We start from the raw sequence: 17,821 nt of genomic DNA on the forward strand, positions 1-17,821 counted from the left end.
CACTACCATTCTCAATCCTTTTCCAGGAATTCAACGACGCAATCTCTGCTTCTGTGCGCACATCTATGACAGGGGTTGCTTTTTTTTAGAGTTTCACACCGTCAATATATGAAACAGAGAGTTGAAACCTTCATTATGGCCGTGCAATTCGCTATCCTCTTTGATCCATTCGGGCGGAAAAAAGCAGAAGGCATTACTTTTGGAACGCCCCTCGTATATACATCAAGATGTTTCGCCGTATTACGTCTTCGGTGTGACTAGATGTAGCGAAGTGTGTCAAACCGTCCATTTAGTTATCAGTCGACAACGCTAAAACGCCATTACACTCGCCACGAAGCAAGGGAAATGCTAATATTAGACTACTCCATAGACTTCCTGAAGTGTTCAATTATTATTAAGAGTAAGCAATTACGTTAATTGGCAGCCGAGTATCCCCCTACTATAGAGCTCAACTCACGAATTGAAATCACCCCATATATATATATATATATATATATATATATATATATATATATATATATATATATATATATGGGGGGGATTTCAATTACACGTTCTGATGATTGATTGCTTTTACTCCCAACTCGTGAGTTAAGCTCTCTCTCTCTCTCTCTCTCTCTCTTTGTTTCTCTCTCTTTCTTTCTTTATTTCTTTCTCTCTCTCCCTTTCTCTCTCTCTCTCTCTCCCTATATATATATATATATATATATATATATATATATATATATATATATATATATATATATATAATTTGGAAGAAGTGTTTATTCTTCTCGTATTTCCTCTAAAACACTTCTTCCAAATACTAACAACCATTTCTGTAAGGTCTGACGAGGCTGTTGGATCGTAAACATGTTCCAACATCCGAAACATATGCAACCAAACACATAAAACAGCAATAAAAAAATAAAACACACACACACACACACACACACACACACACACACATATATATATATATATATATATATATATATATATATATATATATATGACCATCCCTCTTGAGAAAGGCCGAAGAAGACGGGCGAAATGTCGAGCCTCTAGGTTAAATTTATGCTTCGTTTTGCATTAAATATTAATCCTTCTTAATCTCTGTGCATCGAATGTATACTATAATACTTGGTTCGCTGCAACTTATCATTACAAAGAGCCATACAAAATTTCAGCGAGGTCGGCCGAATTGTTTTCGAGAAAACTTCTAGAATAAATGTGGTATTGTGATGGCAAATCTATTCATTCGTATTAATCCCTAAATGTGGATGAAGGGATACCATGATACTTTACTCACTACACTTTATCATAACAGAGGTTCATACAGAAATAAAGCCAGATCGATCCAGTAGTTTCTGAGAAAAACTGGAACGGACGGACAGACAGATTAAAAAATATAATATAGATATATATCAAGGTCCAGGAACACTTATAAATTGTAGAGACGACGAAAAGACGCGTGTACAAATAACTATATCTCTACTTATATATAAAACGCACTGTGTGTGTGTTTGCGTGTGTTTAGATTCGTTCCCTATGGAATCCGAAACGGCTGGGTCGAATTTTGTTTGAAAATTTCACACAAATGTACTTTATGTATCAGGGAGTGTTCTTATATAGTTTTATTTTTATCAGAATGCCTCTCATAAGAATCGAAAAACTATAATCGAAAAAATCCGATCAAAGAAGGAGCAGTCCGAGTTTGACGAAAGTCAACACCCTTATATAGCCGAACATCACAAGTGCATTTGTGAAGTTTTATCACCACACAAGCAGAAGGGCCCAAGGTATAAACTCAACAGTAGATTCTTTGATAAAACTCGGGCACGTTCGAAATGAATGTTTCTGTTTAGAGCACAACTGAACAATGATACTTGATTTTTACATTTTAAACTTTAATTTAACCCATTATATAAATATAATTTTATAACATCAATTGTAGTTTCTCTACAGTTCACATTGCCCCAGTAAAATACTCAAGTTGCATGATTGCTTGGCTTTTAATAAGAATGACCACGTAATGGACCTGCGTGAACTTTCTAAATGAAAAACTCATTCTATGAGCGTTTGAAGCGATAACAGCCCTTAAGACAATAAGTGAATTCGAAATGACGATAACTATGTTGTATGTTTTATTTTGTTGTGTAACGTGCGAAAATAAAAAGATGCCAAATTTTACTGCCAAAACTTGTGTTCCAATATATTTATTCTATTAAATGTTGGTGTACAAGAAAACAGATTCGTAACAGATGAAGAATTTTTTACAGAAATACTTGTTTGCGATATTATAAAATAATTCATAGTCGAACACATGAAACAGTTTCGCTAAAAATCCACATTAAAGTAAAAATCAATTATCGAAATCCGCATTTGTCTTTGTTATTCCAAGTTATTTTTAATAATAACGTTATCATTTACAAAAGCCCTTCTTAACATGGGGAGCACGGGGCTGCTTCTATCTTCTGTACTTTCACTTAACAATTTAACAAACAAAAGACACTGTACAACATAAATAAAAAAAACGAAGGAGCAAGCAACCGGAAATGACGTGGAAACAATAATCGTATAGATAGCCATTTTTCCTTTGTGTTCAACTACTATATGAGTCAGTTTAAGAAATTCCCACCACCTTCTGTAAAAGACCCTTGTTGCACGATCCTCTGGCCTCTTATAAGAATGACTATGGATGCGATAAATTCATTTCGTTTAACCCTGTTAAGACTCAGCTATTGTCTTTTAAACGTAGGTGTGGCCCTTTTTTCCGAGATTCCATAGTGATGGCTCTGCTTTCGATTAGAAATCAGCTCTAAAACTTCTTGGTCATTTTTCTTATCAAATCTTTCTGGACTCATATATGAAATCTATTGTGCGTTTTGCTTCTCCTAAAATCACATCTTTTCTGTCGGTTTAAACACTTTCTCACGCCCGAAGCTATTCTGTATTTCTAAACGTCTACTATCAGATCATGTCTAGATTACTGTTTTCGTATTTGCTGAATCTATGTTCCATTTGAAGGTTCTTAATAAATTTCATAAACGTATTTGTAATTTGATTAATCCCACCCTATCTTCACTGCAACGTCTCTCTCACAAACGTGATGTTGCTAGTCTCAGTCTTTTTTTTTAAATTTAAATAAACACTATTATGTCGTGTGCTTTTTAGAACTGTCTGATCTATTCCCTGCTTCCTTTGTTCCAGCTTGTTTGACACGTTGATCGATTGGTCTTCATCAATTCGTTGTTTTAATACCTCATTGTAATACATTTTTCTATTCCAGTAGCTTCTTTTCAAGGACTGCAAAGATGCGGAACTCTCTTCCTGCTCACTGTTTTCCTTTTATCTACAGCCTTAGTCTTTTCAAGATTAAGGTCAATCGTCATCTCCTGTCTTTGCGATAATCATATTTCGTTCTTGTTAGCTCCTTACATCAAGTGGCTTCATGCTCTGTCTCGAGCGATTTCCATTAAAAAATGTGTTTAAACATTTGCATTTATCGTGTATTAACCAGTAACATTTTTTGCATGCGTACGTGCATTTGTTGTGTGTGTTTATATGTGTACGCGTCTATGTTTGCATGCATGTGTGACGTTTTCTGTCTATATGTGTGCGTGCGTGTGGTTGAATGGATATGTCATGTCTGCATGTATAGATTTGTTAGGTACGTCGGTTAATTTCTCATTACATTTTTAAACTATTAACTTAACTTAACACACACACAAGCACGCACGCGCACACACGGGGTGAAAAGCTTAAAATGCTGTGTAGATTAATTGCTGTATGTGCGTGTATCTGTGCAGCCAACCTAACAACTACGGTGAAAGAAAAAGAATTAACGTCTATTTAGTTCTTTACAAGCGGACATTCTAAGAAGCTGTCTTATACAGTGTTCAAAGATGTGATCGAACCGAACTTTGCATTACGCATTCAATTTGACTGCCTAATTATAATTCACTTAAAGAAACAAAGAAATAAAAAATATTTTGATGGATATTTTTTAATTTCTTATTTGCGTACACATATTCGTATATAAGTACGAGTGTATATATATATATATATATATATATATATATATATATATATATATATGTATGTATATATATATAGTAATTTATAAAATATATATGGCGATTAAGCTAATATTCAGTGTAGCTTAATCGTCATATATATTTTATAAATTACTAACTAGCTCTACCTACGTATTGAGCACTTTTGAAGTAAATACTTAAAGTTTACACATAAATTTATACTTTCGTATATTAATTTTATGTGAGTAAATGAAATAGTATATAATTTGATCTCTTTGATTGAGCAATATCAACGACCCTTGTTGGAATTCAGTGATTCTAACTTTTGGAATATTTTTCAACCTGGAATATATATATATATATATATATATATGAATAAGAAATGTCCTGATATATATATATATATATATATATATATATATATATATATATATATATATATATATATGATGATGAAAATAATAGAAATAGTATTCCGACAAAATAGAAATAAAAAGGAACAAACCGTATTATGTGTTCATCAACGTTTCGTCTTTATTTCGATCATATTTCATCCAGAGGAAGTCTCTAAATAAAGACGAAACGTTGATAAACAAATAATACGGTTTGTTCCTTTATATATATATATATATATATATATATATATATATATATATATATATATATATATATATATATATTACATGGCGGTCACCACTTATTAAGGCCAAGAAGCCACTCGGGAGTAAGGGTTATTGTGTGTACAGTATATATATATATATATATATATATATATATATATATATATATATATATATATATATATATATATATATATATATATATTCCAGAGATAAAATAACCACTGAAGTTTTAACAAGGTCAATACAAGAGTGCTCAATATCGAAGTAGTGCCAGATATGATTTTTAGTTGTTTTACATACACATTAATATGTTGCTACACATTCATGAGCATGTTTCGGTTAGCCAGTTACTAGTAACTAAAGACCTCTTCAGGCGATGTTGCTTATACAAAAGGTTAGTCCGTTAAGAGAATCATTCCGGGATTAGCAATCGCAAAAAAAAAAAAAAAAAAAAAATACCAGGAAGTCACATCCATGTCATTTAGGATAAGAAAACATACTTTTTCCTGTGTTTCTTTTTCTTTTCCTTTTTCTTTTCCGATACATATCTTATCCCTTCTTTTCTATCTTCCTCGCATATATTAAAGTCCATTTCTTATTCAAGAAGAAAAAAATATATCATTTCAATTTACAAATTGCGTAAAATTCTAAATTAATGCAAATATAAATATTACTATCAATATTTATATGACCATTCCAACTAGAAGAAAAAGCTCAATATTCGAAATAGAGTAATACTATCAGAACAATTGGTTTGGAATGCGATGTTATTAATAGTAGGGTGCTGCGTTCTAATTGCCTCGAGAATTGTAAATTTTTGGGGGATTAATTGCACGTTGAACAATTTTAGTGTTATCTAGAAGAATTTGTTTAAGATTGGAGAGGAGGCAGTTATACTCTTTTTGTAAATGTTGATATACCAAAAAATAAAAATATTAATATAGTCAACTGGGAAGCAGTCCCATGGTAGTGTGTTCCACAGACGGGCACAAATAAAAACGCATTGCTCTTTATTATACAGTGGAGGCTTAGCAATGACGTCATTCGGATGAATTTGATTAACCTCACAATTTTCATATTTAGAGTGAATTTATAATTTGAAGTGGGACACGTAAATATAACCAGACAGGCATCAATGAGATCGAACTAATCGTGTTTAAATCAATATGATCAAATATTCAATCGATTTTGGTTATTGGACATTATTTTGATCAGCCTTATTTGAATATTATTCGGACTACTATTCCCATCTTGGTTGTTTCCTCCATTTTAATCGATGCAATCGAACTGGAATAAATTCACGTTCATAGATTGTTCTCGTTCCGTCAACTAGTACAAGTATTAATATTTATTGAAGTTTTTAGTTCGTTAAAACGGGTCAAAATTATGGCCCGTTGACTTAGAATGAGTGCCAAAAACTAAAATGGTAAACCTCTAGATTAAATGTGATATTGTGGTAACTAATTCTTATTGATTTATATATCAATACCGTAGTATCTTTAACGTATGTACGTACGTGTGTCACGGTTTCCACATTATAAATCATTGGATCGGGAGATCCTATTTATAAAAAAGGAAGAGAGAAGGTGATAACCAGGGCGGTGACAACAGCATATTCTTTTCATTGTTTTGACTATTGAGTATATATCCGTTAATATCTTATATGTTTTTATATAGACTGATGTGGTTCTCGGTTGGTTGACTTTGCCTTGCTGTGTTGGATATATGCTTGAGAGTCAAAACAATGATAAGAATATGCTGTTGTCACAGCCCCAGTGATAACATACTACGAAAATTAGTATATAGATATGCTAATTCAATATTTGTAGAATATCATCACTTTCTATCCTCTTTTTTAATAAATTGGATTTCCCGATCACCGAAGACTTATTGTGAAAAAAAAATGATGTCGCTTTTTGGCCATACGTGAAACTAAAATACGCCTTCTTGGTCTTCTGGCTAGGATCTGAGGGTAGCATCTGTTCTGTCTAAAGATGGTATAATGATATCGTGAGGTTTCCGTTTACGCCGGGTGTCCATACAATGGAAGTATGTCACAGACTCCTATAAGGATATTGGAGTAATAACCAAATATATTCTGACACTAGATTAACCGGATTTCTTAGATAAATACTTTTACAGTTTTAACAAAAGGGCTACAATAATATCGCAGGGTCTCCACTCACAGAAGCAATATATTACATATGAAAGAAGTCGCTGTGGAATTTCCACATGTCCAACTAGTTACTATTAATCCCTAACTGTGCATCAAACGTATGCCATAATTCCTAGTTTGCTGCACTTTATCATCTCAAAGGTCCGTACAAAATTTAAGTAAGATCGGCACAGTAGTTTCCGAGAAAAGGTGGAATGGGCAGACAAACAAACAGACAAATAAAGGGAAATAAAATATAGATTTTCCTATTCACTTGCCTCCGTACGAGGGAAGAGTTAGACACAAGATCAGTCTTTAATGTGGGGAAAATCCAGCTCCCCAAAACGGGGCACACTGAATAGGAACAAAAATAAAAATTGCATCAGCCTAGAGGGATTTCTCCTCTACTGATCGAGGTCAGAAAAGGTGGTATAGTATCAGAACAGATACTACACATTGTTCCTAGCCACCCCGCTCCCAAGATTGTCACAGAAAACTGATTGCTTATTTATGCTTTTATTTGATAATTTTAGCATTAGGATTTGGAAGTCTTCAAGTTTACTTAAATGTAAAGAATTATCAATAATTTTTTTTAAAACTTTACGTGAAAACATTTTTTAAAATGTCAAGGGTGTGAGTTTCATTATAGAAACGTTGATTTAATTTGAATAAAATAAAATACGCATCAAGTGCGCTTGAAAGCCAAATCACAGCGTAATATTAGGAAAAGAAACAAATATTTTACTTGTTTGAAATTTATAACATAAATATATTTCGGAGCCAAACTCCATCCTCAGTATGTTCTTTTCCTTCTTTCAAGAAAGAAGAAAAGAAAAAGAAAGAAAACAACATACTGAAGATGGAGTTTGGCTCCGAAATATATTTATGTTATAAATTTCAAACAAGATTTGTTTCTTTTCCTAATATTACGTTGTGATTTGGCTTTCAAGCACACTTGATGCGTATTTTATTTAAAAAAATGTATTTTGTAAATTTCTAAACTGATGACATGATAGAGATGTTCAATATCTCATTTGCAGCGTAATGTGTCATATAAAACACGGAACTTCTCACTCGACATCAGATGTTTGTCATTGAATATTTTAATTAGATATGGTAATTGATTTATGAAGGTGTTCAATATCACAGACATCAATCAATGTCGGTTAATCGATATATGAGTGAAGAATAATAACAAGTTTGTATTGTGTAGATTATTTTCGTCTTGGTTATCACAGATTGACCTTTTAACTTTTCGGCCGAGTTAATAACCCGCCCTTCTTCGTGTGTATCGTTTCGAACTTGTAGACCTTCCAAATGAATACGAAATCGTTATATATCATCTCTCACGCTCTAAACATTATATATATATATGTGTGTGTGTGTGTGTGTGTGTGTGTGTGTGTGAGAGAGAGATAGAGAAAGAGAGAGAAAGAGAGAGATAGAGAGAGAGAGAGATGAAGCGTGATGTAAAATTTACTATAATTAAAAAATTACTTCGTTTTTGTATTTTTATCAACATTTCCTGCCTCCTGATTTTTCTATATAGAAATTACACACAAACCTTTAAGCAAACTACATCTTATATATATATATATATATATATATATATATATATATATATATATATATATATATATATATGTGTGTGTGTGTGTGTATGTGTGTGTGTGTGTGTGTGTGTGTGTGCATATAAAGGTTGTTCTTTTTTAGATGCGCCGAACTTAAACAAGTTGGTTTTTCATAGTATTTTCAAGTTAAATTTAATCTTTACGATATTTTTGTTCATTAAATTATTAGGTAACTTAATTAAATAGCTTTCCAAAGTTAGTAATTAAGTAAAAAATGGAATTCTTACTTTATTAAATAATTCGAAATAAGAAAAATTGTTTTTATTTATTTTTATGTGCAATAATTTGGATCAGATGAAATATGTTAAACATAAAAAAACGTGCTTGTTAAGATACAGTCGATGAATCAGTTTTTTTTTTTTTTTAAATATATCGTTTTAAGTAAAAAACAAACAAACACTATTATGTACTTTATTGCCAGGGCGAAAATAGTAATATATCCAAAAATTACGTAAATTCGAAAACAACTCCTATTGTGGTTTTACAGTAAAAAAAGTTTACAACTATAGATAACAAATATTGGAGCCATGACATAAGTAATCTAAAATATTCGTTTCAGAGTTATGTCCCCTGCATTTAGTCTTCGACTGCCTATTTTATAAATTCTAAGAAAAATGCGATTTTACCAATTTTCCGTAAAAAATTACTTTTAACTATAAATAATTTTCTACATGATTTAAAATTTTTTTTGGATATATTACTATTTTCAGCATGACGATTAAGTACCTAATATTATTATTGTTTTAGTCTTTGAAGTTTTTAACATTTGAAACTATACAAAAAATCACGTTTTATCATTCGTAAAAAAAAAAAAAAACATCTAGTCAGTAAGTCATTTTATCACCTGCAATCACTGCATCAACTCTCTCAAATTTACTATAATACCAATTTTTTTTATTTTTCAAGGGATCATCAGTTGTTTACCATGAAACACTGTTTCGGGGATTTAAATATATATATATATATATATATATATATATATATATATATATATATATATATATATATATATATATATATATATATATATATATATATATTAATCGATTTCTCGACTGTGTCTTAACAAGCACCAAAAATATTGTTAATGGCTGTTTTGGTAGAAAAAAGTCCATTGATATCAGCTTATTGCTACGAATTCGGAAGAGGGGTATGTGAACGAGAAAAAGCGAAAGTAGTTCAGGGAGACGTCTCGTACAGGAGAACACTAATCGTAAACATGGTTGATAAGCCGTAAAGCAAACCTACCAAACCAAAATCAAGTGTACAGTTTTCGGCACGTTCATAAAAAAAAAAAGAAGAAGAAAAAAAAGCAGATTCATCATCAAGGGAAGACTCATAGGTTGCAACAATTTATTTGATTTCGCTTGATATTGGATCCTTCCTTCATGTGATCGCACTATTCCGATTCGCGATATATCAGTCACAGTCGAATGTCACGACACACAAAAACTGGGGTGGGGGGAACTTCACGTGACACTTCGTCATTCGTTGCTAGAGAGACCACGAAAAAGAGACGGAGGATGATAAAAGAGGGGGTTTCCTTTCGATTCCAGCGGTCCCCAAACTCCATCACACCCTAATTGTGTTTATATGGTAAGAGTTTATCTACTGCTAACAAGATTAACATATGCTAATTATTTGCATGGTTAAAAAACAAATTGCGCATTTGAATCCATTGTGTGTGTGTGTGTGTGTGTGTGTGTGTATATATATATATATATATATATATATATATATATATATATATATATATATATATATAGTAAGTTATAAAATATATATGGCGATTATTATACAAATCATCATCAGTGTGGCTAGAACTAGCTATATTCGAAACCAGGACAGTTCAATATACGCTAATGGGTCATAGACACGACGAAACATGAGTCTGAGGTCAACTATACCATGACATACTATATATATATATATATATATATATATATATATATATATATATATATATATATAACTACTTCATTTACTCACATAAAATTAATATACGAATGTATAAATGTATGCGTAAACTTTAAGTATTTATTTCAGAAGTGCTCAATACGTAGGTAAAGCTAGTTAGTTATAAAATATATATATGACGATTAAGCTACACTGAATATTCCGCGTTTCATCCACTCTATGACTCTTCAGGCTTATGCGCATAAGCCTGAAGAGTCCTAAAGTGGATGAAACGCGGACTATTCCGTGTAGCTTAATCGCCATATATATTTTATAACTAACTAACTAACTAACTAACTAACTAACTATATATATATATATATATGACTACTTCATTTAATCACATAAATTAATATACGAAAGTATAGATTTATGCGTACACTTTAAGTATTGACTTCAACAGTGCTCAATACGTATGTAGAGCTAGGTAGTAAGTTATAAAATATATATGGCGATTAAGCTACACAGAATATTCCACGTTTCATCTACGCTAGGGTTCATCAGGCTGATGCGAGGATTTTTTGGGTGTCTCGTGTTTTTATATATGCACCTTCTACAGAGTTTTTAGTTAGTTAATCAGCTTTTTAGTTTTTACCGCACCCTTCCAATTCCGTCCGCTAATGAGCAGGCACTTACAAGACAAATGCCCAGCTGACATCCGGTTCACCCGTTCCTTTTTGGGCTATTTTAGTAGGGAGCACCTAACCTATTTGAAACCTAGGTTAAATGTTTTTTTTTTAATCTTTATATATATATATATATATATATATATATATATATATATATATATATATATATATATGATAATTTATATATGTATGTTTATTTTATTTGTTTATTTTCTATTGTTATTGTATATATATATATATATATATATATATATATATATATATATATATATTGTAACCTTTGAAAATATATATGACAATCAAACTACACAGAAATCTCTGCGTTTCATTTTTGTGAGAATTCGTTAGGATATTTCATGGGATCGATGGTACTGGCTTTGCTATAAAGCCAATCAGATTCTTTGTTATTTACACACTCATATATCGTAGTCAATGCGCGCACGTTTATCAGGGGAGGATGATTTGACCTCTACTTCATCTGTTTATTTGTCTTCTTTAGTGGGGATCCGCTTTCTCTTTTCTTTCTGTTGGAAAATTTTATTCTGGATGTTTTCACTTACATTCTATTTTATACTACTGTATTTGTTTATTTATTATTATTTTCATTTTTGTTAATGTTTTTTATTATTATTTATTCATGATTCTCTGTGTGTTGTTGTCATTGTTGTTGTTGTTTTTGTTTTTGTTATCTTAAGGTAAAATGCATTATGTGTATGCATACGTTTGTTATCTCATTTCTGCATTTTAATAAATGTTAAGGTTCTTCAAAGCTTAGGATAGTTAATTTCTCATTCAAACATAATCTACACGGGTCGTCTAAGTTTCTACATGTGTTGCCTAATGCTGTTTTCATTCGACTTTTTCCGTTTTTGAATGTACTTCCGATTGATTACCATATATGTTCAAAACTTACTACCTAGCTCCACTTACGTACTGAGCACTGTTGAAGTAAACACTGAAGATAGATACATACGGTTTTCTGTGCATACATGATTACGTACACACACACACACACACAAACACACACACACACACACACACATATATATATATATATAGTCTTATTTATAGTATTCCGAATTTTACTGGGTTTATATAATTGAAAATTCGGTAATCGTTCAATAAGTTTAAAGTCAAAATGAGATGACTTAAACTGTAAGCTACAAAATTATCATATTTCATAATTGAGCATTCATATATTGTTTTAACAAAGTCAAGACATCAAGGAATAGATTGATATCAACAAATAGTGTATTTCATCGTTTTATATATCTATATATGTGTGTGTGTGTGCGTGTGTGTGTTTTGTCATCCATATACAGTGCTGTTTCGCTGCATCAGAGCTCATCAGTGCGGCTAGACAAGCAATCAAGCCAGCATCGAAATTCGACCACTCAAAAACAATCGGTGTTTTTAACCGTTATGCTATTCGGCTGCTGCTATGCGCGGTAATAAATTTTGTCCAAACGCCTAAACTCAATTTGTTTACACAAAGAGCATCACTTTATATGCTAATGACATGTTGTATATCACTTTCTTTAGAAGAATGGTATACAATGAAACTCTGTTATAAACTGGGAAAAATGCCACAGAAACATGGAATGCTTCAGACTGCTTTTGGGCTATTTTGTATAAATCGAGCATGAATGTTTGAGTGGCATAAGAGATTCAAGGAAGGCAGGGAGTCTGTGAGGGATAATGAGAGGTGTGGGAGGAGTAAGGAATTCAGAACACCAGAGTTGATTGACCAAATAAAGAATTTCATAGATAAGGACCCTCGTGTTTCTATAGAGACAATAAGTGCACAGTCTGATGTCAGTGTGGGAACTGTACACACAATTATATTTTAGAGTAAGTTTTAGGAGTAGCAATGAGTTTTACGACGGTTTACGGATAGTTAGGGACAGTTTACAACAGTTAGGGACAATTTGCAGACAGTTTTGGGTTTGCGACAGTTGAGGACGGTCGCCAGTTTAAGACAATCGAACACAAAATGTGGCCTGGAGCGGATCGAAATGAGTTGATGTCAACTGACGAACTCGGCAGACGATAGTGTGAGAGACGAAGACACGGACAGAAGAAATGACAAAGAGGACAAGACTATGGAAACAATGTTGTAGTCTGACATTATTGCGCGACATAGAGCACTCGTGGTCCTATCACAAGTGCCATAAACCTTGGTTTTTGTAAAAAAGAGAAAGAAAACCTCCATGCACACACAAGTTGAGCGTTTGGTCACATTTCAGGCATCACAGCTACGGACTACATGACTTTAAAATATAAAAAATTAAAAACTAATCGTGTATAATCCATTTGGGATGCCGAGATTCTTAGTTTTTAATTGCTTATTTGTGTTTTTGTTTCTTTTTAAAATTTAATCCAATTAATAGTGAATTAGTTATTTGGTTGTTATTTTTCATTGAATCAACATTTTTTGCTTGACACACTCATTGAAATATAAACAAAGCTAATTCTAAATTTTAATCTAAGATGACCGCCCACATTTGCAGCTACGCAGAACAGACGTTTTCGTGCCTGTTTGCACACTTAAATGAGATTAATTGTGGCGTTTAAGCGGTTTTTGCCGAGTATGATGTCGCCTAAGCTTTGTTATCTCATTTTCTGTGATTTACAAAAATCGATATTGCATAAAAATCGATATGGCATAGAAATCGATTAAAACGACTCTATATTGAAACTGAACACTTGTAAACCATAAACAAATGCTTATATATATATATATATATATATATATATAATTTAAAGGAGATTAGAGCAATAGTCTAAAGAGCTGAGTGTATTTCAATGCAACAGTGAAATTACTAGTTTAATTGAAATACGGGAAAGAGAAAAAGAAAAAGTGTTCGTTGTAATTTAGATATATAATAAGCTCGATAAATTATCAATCACATTACTTTATATATATATATATATATATATATATATATATATATATATATATATATATATATATATATATAATCAACTCATTTAATATACGAATAAGCATTTTTCTTTTGTCTTCTTTGGATTCTTCGGACTACTATTCCGATCTTGAGCGCCATTCTCCCAACGTGTCAGCCGATATGACCTCCAGCCTTCTTCAAGTGTATCTTGTCGAACTTGGAAATCTTTCTATCGAGCTCTGTAATCTTGCTGTCGAACTCGGGAATCTGCACGGAATTTCGAACGGTAGCCTCTATTTAATTCACGGGAGTAGCATCTTCTCGTTCCGTCAGTCATGACCACGTAGAAGTCTAAAGTAGTTCGCAATTATATTTGAACCTTCAGCCTCCAGTAGAGTGTCACTTATAACTAGATTTTACTTAGCGTTTTATCCGTTACGCCACGCATGCGTGCCGACCTTTTATTTAAATTAGTGGTGTGGACTTATAATAGTATCTTGAGGAGGAAAATGACATCAGTTACATTGAAAGAATACAATACGAATTTCTCTCGCATTAAAAGCGTGATCGGAGAGTTGTTAGGGTTCAGAATACATGAATCCGGAGTTCAAATGGTTCGACCAACAATATGGTTACATAATTCCATACTGATGAAAAAGAGCTCCCACGGTCTTTGACAGACTATGGATACCCACGAAGGTGTCTGCGCGTGAAATTTTTGTGGCAGGAAGTGAGCACTCTCCAACCACACTTCTCCATAGTCGACATTGTTAAATACCAGTGGCAAGAGAAGTGTATGTACCGGACGACTGGAAACGAGATAAGCGGAAAAGCACATACAGCGCCTAGTATTCCCAAATGGTTACCCATCTGGTACAAACCAGGCTCAACTTTGCTTAACTTCGGTGATCTAACGAGAACCCGTGTGTCAATGCGATTATGCCGTATATCCATAAGTGATGAACGTGAAAGAAAAAATACGAAACATATATATGTCTAATGATGCGAAATCTATCTATCTATCTATCTATCTATATATATATATATATATATATATATATATATATATATATATATAATTTTACTTTTTTCATTATCGCTAAAAAAATCAATAACAATAAAATAACTTTGAAAAAAAAAAAAACGATTTAAAAAATAGCAAATAATATAAGCGGATACCCTTAGCGTAACGGTATACACACTCGACTATAAAACCAGAGGTTCGAGTTCTTATACAGTCAAAATACGCTGATGAGTAGCAAAGCAGCGAAACACGTATACGAATGGTACTGTTAAAAAAGTAAAATAAATAATATATACTTATTTGTTTACGTCCGAAAAATTGGAGCGATATTTCTTAGGGTAAACTAATTCCTTGATTTCCTAGGTAGGAGACGATAATGCCGAATATTCCATTATCGCTAAAAAAAAAGAAGAAATAATAACAACAACAATATATATATCTATAATATAAAGCTGAATGTGTGTGTGTGTGTGTGTGTGTGTGTGTGTGTGTGTGTGTGTGTGTGTGTGTGTGTGTGTGTGTGTCTGGTCACGAATAGGCTCCTATATGGTTGACTATTTTAAACAACTGATTACATATAATGTTAGAAGATGTATCGAGACACAGGAATGGGTATGTTTGATCTGGCAGAACAGTGGTTCATTAAAATTGTAGTGTCTGCGTTCGCGCCTGGTCCACAAAGTATGGAAATAAAAAAATTAAAAAAAAACCGTTTACAAGCGTTTTTGATATAGATGTGCATAAGAATCATTTGATAAGTATGTTTTAACTTAAATAGGGATGGTATAATAAAATTGTGGGGTCTGCGTTCGCGTCTGGCCTCCATGGAATGGAAATAGGGACAAACTTTAATAAAGACTTTTCATGTCTAAATGCGTAAGTATACTTTAATAATTATGTTTCAGTTTGAAGAAATATGGTATAATAAAATTATGGGGTGTAACACCTCCTTCGAGAAGGTGGTTAAGGACTCTTATTTCTCTGGATTCTCGGCACGTGTCGTCTAGACTCCTCTGAGGCTGTTACATGAAATCTGGTATGCTGAAAGCGAATATCGAAGCGGCAGGCAGGAAGAAAGACAAACGATTGTAGTCTATCTACAAAAGCTTAATTATCATAAAATTATGTACAAAATGCTTTTACAATTCTCATTCAGTTCCTTTCAAAGTCTCAACTCTCTTCACAGACAGCGACCGACGGATGGATGAGGTGGGGAGGGGTCACGTCTCTTTTCGGACTCAACAAACAATCTGCTTTGAAACTCTCCACTCACTCTGCGACTCAACTCTATCTCTTCTCTGCTCTGCTCTGAAACTCTCGCTAATTTTCGCCCGACAGTCATATATATAGTAAGGTGTGTGGATGGGGTGGAAATTCTCCCCAGCCAATAAGATTTCGCCACGAAATCTCCACGAAATCCTAAGCCCCAGGTCCCTGGGTGGGCACCATTCCCACACCTGAAATTCTCTCACCATTTTCAAGAACAGATGTCAATTCTGACATCCGGCCCTGGGTTCATTTAAGGCCAGACAAGGTTCTAAGTGAAATTTCCTGTCGTCAACTTTTAGCCGTAAAAATATTTCTCTGGTTTTCAAACAATATCTATTTTGACATGAAATAAAATATGTATATTTATCTTCTCTATCTTAAATCAAAGTTCTAAATGACTAAAACTGCAACTTTACCATATACACATTCAAACACTGTCATGTTTGAATGATATTTGCAATTTAATTAGAAATGCTTACATTTCTTAGTGTTCGCATACATTTTAATAGATTAAATTATCGAAGTAAAATATAAACACACTGCGCATGCGTCGTTCGAACAAATGTATTGCCCCAAATTATGTGTTTTTTTTTTGTTTTTTTTTTCTTTTTAGTAATGGGCGTAATTTTAGTAAAGTTGTATTTGGACCAAGAAGAAAAAATATGTCATTTATTTTATTGGCATTTTGTTATTCTGGTATTCCCGTAATCGAGAATAAAAAGTGAAACTCAAACGATTGTGAATTATCCAATAAAAGCGCACATCACAAAGAAAATATGCTTGGAGTAGTAGAAAGGTCAAACCCGGAGAACTCGTCATCGAGGCATACAAAAACAAAATGATGTTCAAACTGTATGAATATATCTTCCTCTCTTTTTATGTTGTTCTTTCTCTCTCTCTCTATTTCTCTCTCTCTCTCTATTTCTCTCTCTCTCTATTTCTCTCTTTCTCTCTCTATTTCTCTCTCTCTCTTTCTTTATTTCTCTCTTTCACTCCCCTTTTCTCTCTTTCTTCATTGAAATACAATTCTATTTTTTTAAACAGCTGAAGCTTGGATTTTGCACGCACCATGCATATAGCAGTTTTGTGTGCACGCAATAGGTCGACTGAATATGCTCCCTCATTGTTAAACGTAAAAAATAAAACATATTTTTATAAAAATGCATTTGTTCGCTGTTTCTATACAAGCGTTCGATTTCAGCATGAGGTTTCTGCCATTAATGCCGACGATGCCTGTAACGACTCACTGAAGACACAAGAAGCGGCCCATGCTAACCTGTTATAGCCGACGACACATCGACCTGTTGTTTTGAAGTTTCCATGTGCCTATCGTTTGATATCGTGTCTAACACTCGGTTAGCTGGTTTCGTTCCCAGGACGTTTCTCGACCAAGTAACTCTCCCCGGAAACGATAGTGTCATAGTAGATCTGAGTGTGAAAGTGAAAACTTCTTCGATTTAATGCATGCATGTGTGTGTGTGTGTGTGTGTGTGTGTTTGTGTGTGTGTGTGTGTGTTGAGCAAGATTAAATATTAAAATGGAAGAAAACCAACAAAGCAGAAATTTTGTTTTCCATCAATATAGCCTAATACGTGGCAAAAACCACAAA

The 17,821-nt window shown here is 32.9% G+C and overlaps 1 protein-coding gene and 1 pseudogene across 1 annotated transcript in view; one reads left to right on the top strand and one right to left on the bottom strand.

Moving 5' to 3' along the window:
* Positions 1-17,821, top strand: part of LOC145248322 (serine/threonine-protein kinase SBK1-like) — a 66,271-nt gene that overhangs the window by 5,473 nt on the left and 42,977 nt on the right. The window lies entirely within an intron of this gene.
* On the bottom strand, positions 14,753-14,869 carry LOC145248388 (5S ribosomal RNA; annotated as a pseudogene).

This window comes from Euprymna scolopes, chromosome 26, assembly GCF_053919585.1.
Source record: "Euprymna scolopes isolate OS-2025 chromosome 26, ASM5391958v1, whole genome shotgun sequence".
Lineage (NCBI taxonomy): Eukaryota > Metazoa > Mollusca > Cephalopoda > Sepiida > Sepiolidae > Euprymna > Euprymna scolopes.